Raw genomic sequence first — 5,004 nt, 5'->3', positions numbered from 1 at the left:
TGTAAAAACCAGGCGGGTCGCTCAAGGCCGCGCAACTTTGGTAGGATTTGTTGGCTTCAAATCCTACCAAAGAGATTGACCTCTAGCCCTTCGGGCTTGAAACTCAATGGTCCAGACGGCAAAAAGTGTGGTACTGGTATTAAGCGCCGTTTCTACCAAAACGGACAGGCAGAAGGAAACACGGACAAAAAAATAGTGAGACTCTCATTAAAAGCCCACTCGCTAGCGCTGGGCCAAAAATCTGTACGGAATGACCATGAAAGTGTGTTTTATATTAATTCTTCATTCGTATAAGATGACACTAAAGACAATTAACATTGTGTTATGCCTCACGAGAGTTCATTACAAACCTGTTATGAAAGAATCAAGTGCTGGACAAAAGATGACAACATGCTTGAAGGAACAATTTGTAAGATCAATTTCAACATTTCATATTGTTGTTCATATATTGATATATGGAATTGCTTTATATTCAACAAACGAACTTTTTACAAGAAAACAATTCTTTTATTCGCCTTCTATTTCAACGGTAACATTTTATTCATAGATCACGCTAACTTCTATTGCATATTTCATTCTCCTAAATTGCTTTAATTGTCCGTTCCTAGTTTGAATTTCTTACTCCACTCAATTTTTTCATCTTTTTTTACCTAAATTCCTTCCTGTAACAGTGTTACAATTTTCTCATAAAGATTCACAGTACACGTTTTTTTTTTTATTAGAACCTACTTTATAAGAACATATAGGCTGAAATTCGGCGAAAAATTAAGAACATCTTAAGAACATGCCCAGCCTCAGTTTGGAAAAAAATGACAAGAAACTACAATTTTTTCCTCTTTTTAAGCAGTTTTAACCGAATTTAGGGATGGATCTTCAAAAGTCGAGAGTCAAATATTGTCCAAATTTTGCCAAATTTAAGTGCTCTTTATTTTGTATCATATTGTCGATTTAGAGTAGTCTGAAAAATTAAGAACGCATTTAAGAACATTTTAGGCTGAAAATTGCTAAAAAAAATAAGCACATCCAGGCTCAGCCAAATTTTAGGTGTTCTAATAAAAAAAAAAACGTGTATCTCTTCAGAGGGGGATTTCAAGGTTTACAGTGACACGGTATCGGCCTTTTTTCTGTCCGGTATTTCGAGAAAAAATATACGGTATTAGGGTATTTGAAATGCTGACGGTGACGGTAAATTGCGTAAATATGCTTCGGTATTTCGGTTATAAAACTTCGATATTTTGGTAAGTTTAAAATCTTTCTGAACTATTTACTTCATAAAGAAACTTCCAAAAATCACCTGTGGCGCTGAACTTTCTTAAAATTTAGAAAACGACACCCCTGTTTTCTAGTGCCATCAGTTTTGACACAGTTTACCACCTTAGCCACCAACAGTAGCGTGGTGGTATGGGTTCAGAGGTCACCACCGGAGGGGACTCCAGTGGCGACGTATTTACGGGGCTCTAAAGAGAAAAAAGGCAAGGGTACCGAAGGCACCTTTGATTATAGTCTATCAACTATTTTTTAGATAATTACTTAAAGCATTTGAAATTATATCACTGTCTTTTGTATTAGTTAGAGTAGAATTTGATGAAAATCCTAAACGATTATCCAAAGCAAAATGGATGAATAATTGCACAAATCTTTCACGCTCGATTCGCTCTTGTTCTTTTGCTTAAATATTTCCTCTTGTGTGGGGTGCCTAATTTCATTTTTTCACTTGCCTTCCCCAGCCAGTTTTGATCAATCAACCACGATATTCTCTTCTAAGGAAGGTGATGGGATCGGTACTCACCCTGTGAACTCAAATGAAAATTTAAAAATATAGTACAAATAATTTAAAGCATAGTGCTTTAAGTCAAATGAGAAAGTGTTTAAAGTCGAAATCCCCCGTCGGCATAAACCATGGCTGTTACTAAACTTCGCTTACTCTATGCTAATTGCACGTCGAAATTTGATCATTCTCTTCTGATATACTGAGATAATAAAAGTTGAAAAATGAAAGTTTCAGCAGGGTATTCCTTGTTTCTTATTTCACCAACCATTCTTGTAATTTGAAATACCTTTCCTTGCAAAATAGGCCTAAAATAAAATCTAAAACTTGTCGGTGACGGTATTAGAGTTTATTTTGTCCGGTATTCCGTTATTCCGGGAAAATTTTTTCGGTATTTCGGTATTGAGTACTCCTTAAAACCCCCCTCTTCAGTGTGTAAACGCGGTGTCTTGCTGACATCCACTAACGGACTCGTGCTCCTTATAGGTGGGGGCGTACGGTATTTCGGTATTGTGGAAATCGATCCTTTTCTCTTCGGTATTTCGGAAATCAGGCAAAATTTCTTCGGTATTTCGGAATTCTGAAATTGCTTCGGTATCGGAAATCCATGAATTTTTGCTTCGAAATTTCGGTATTATAAAGTTTTATCCCCTTTTTCGTACCGTGAAAAGCACAGGTCGAAATCATATATCGACGCTGTGCCGACTAATCCAGATTCTATTCAGCGCGCAATCAATGCAGAGAAAAGTAACCATGACGACCATCCAAGATCTTGGATGAAGTTCAAAGTTGATATTATTATTACCGTCGCTGAAAACTCAACTCAAAAATATCATCAATGCTTTTTAAAAATAGTCAGTGATAGAGAATCATAACATAAAGTTTGTTTATTATTTCGATTCAATTAAAGTGACATTTCCATAATTAAAAGTTTAGTAACTTTCATCAACAGTGGAAAATCGGCAAAGTAACACCTATTCCGAAAACAGAACAATCCACTATTCCAGATCAATTCAGACCTGTTACCGTGCTACCCATACTCTCCAAACTTTTTGAACGTTTAATGGCAAAACAAATCGTAGACTACATTGACCAACATCAGATATAAGCAAACCCAACCTGGCTTTCGCAAACGTCACTCGACCGAAACGTTGCTTATGAAAATTCAAGATGATATCGTTGGTGCAATGAACAAAGGGGAAATCACACTCGCTGCATTTCTTGATTATTCGAAAGCCTTCGACACGGTTGATTATAAGACACTCATAACCAAACTACGGAAAATCGGCTTCTCCGACAAGGCCGCGTTGGTCATGTTATCGTACCTCAGCAATCGCACGCAATTTGTTCAGGTCGACGACAAGCAGTCTGAAAAAGGCAATGTTCAGTTTGGTGTACCGCAAGGCTCCATCCTCGGACCGATCTTGTTTAATCTATACACCGTGGACTTACAAGACAACGTCGAGGGTGGTAGTACCAACCAATATGCTGACGATACTACAAACTACGAACATTGTAGACCTAAAGAAGTACCATCAGCAATCATCAGAATGACACAACCCCTAGATCAACTCAAAGATTGGTCGACCGAAAACAATCTTGCGTTCAACAACAAAAAGACAAAGATCATGCTCTTATCGACTTCCAGAATGGGTAAGCTGCACGATCTCGCTAACCCAACCCATCCGACCTTCAATATTCATCACACAAATCAATTGGTCGAAAGAGTTACCGTATATAAACTGCTTGGTGTTCAGTTCGACGAAAATTTGAACTGCTGGGAGGGTCATGTTAACAAACTTTGTCAATCGGTATATGCAAAGCTATATGTTTTTCGATACCTTCGTCGCACTACATCGTATCGCTTACGTAAGCAACTCGCAGAAGCACTATTGTTACCGAGGATCAACTATTGTTGCTCGTTATTCTGGAACCTTCGGCAATATCAATTCAAAAAACTTGATAAGCTTCTATGTCGAATCGCATCCTTTGTAACGCTAAAGTATTCAACAAATGAGGACGTAATAAACCTTGGCTGGTTACCAATGCAAAAACGGGTTGAATTCGAGCTCTTAAAACTTGCCCACAAGTCGATTCATCTGGAGGATTTCCCATCATACCTAAAGGGCTTTCATCTGAGAGCTGCTGGTAGACCAACACGTAATGTTGAAGAAATTGATTCTAATTATGTATGTAATGTATCTGAAAAACTGTTTATTGGTAAGGCAAGTCGCCTTTTGAATGATCTGCCAAAGGCTATTCGGGAAGGGGTTGATTCTATTAAATTTCGCAATTCTTTAAAAAAATATTTATTAGATGTTAGTCTTGCAATATATATTATGCAACATTAGTTTATGACACTCGACAAATTCGACATTTTAACAATCACTACTACTACTAGTAAGACTTCTATACCAATAACAATTCAATATCTCCACAATTCTCCAATCCATGCTGCAATTTACTTCTAGTTTTGTCTATTTTCTTTTAAGTCTCTAGTCTCCCAAGTAATAATAATAATAATAATAATATATACCTTCCTATAATATAGGACTAGGCCTCAGTGAAGCTGAGGATCACAGCACAATAGTTTGACAGAAAAATAAAACACTATCAAATTTTACTCAAAATACTACGCCATTTAAGGCGGTCACAAGCCAAAACATCCCAACCATCAACGTTTATATTAGCAAACCGCAAGGATTTCTTCAACGACCTTCCAAAAGTGAATTTAGGGCATCCTCTAGGTCTTTTAGAGCGAACCCAACAGGTTAACATCTTACGAGGGAGTCTTTCCCAAGGCATTCTAAGGACATGACCAATCCAACGCAGTTGTTGTTTGACAACATAAGAATCAACTCGTTTGAGATCAACTCTGCGAAGCAAATCGTCTGTACTAATGTGCTCTTTCCAGGTGCGAAATCGGTTTACATGACACATAGCACGAACACAACGATTGTGAAAAGCACGTAATTTAAGAAGAATTCTTTCAGAAAGACACCAGCTTTCTGACCCGTAAAGAAGAATGGGAAGAATGCATGTCTCATAAATTTTACCCTTGATTTTATCTCTGACATTTTTGGCCCCAAAGACAGACTTTCTGAGTGCACCAAACGCATTACTGGACTTTCTAATTCTCGCTTCAACATCCTTGTCGTCTGTACAGTCACTTGAAACGATACTTCCAAGATAGCTGAACTCTTGAACGATTGGTAAGTATCTATCATTGATGATAA

Source organism: Clytia hemisphaerica, unplaced genomic scaffold, assembly GCF_902728285.1.
Source record: "Clytia hemisphaerica strain Z4C2 unplaced genomic scaffold, Clytia hemisphaerica genome assembly, whole genome shotgun sequence".
Classification (NCBI taxonomy): Eukaryota; Metazoa; Cnidaria; class Hydrozoa; order Leptothecata; family Clytiidae; genus Clytia; species Clytia hemisphaerica.
This window is presented reverse-complemented; position numbering follows the sequence as displayed.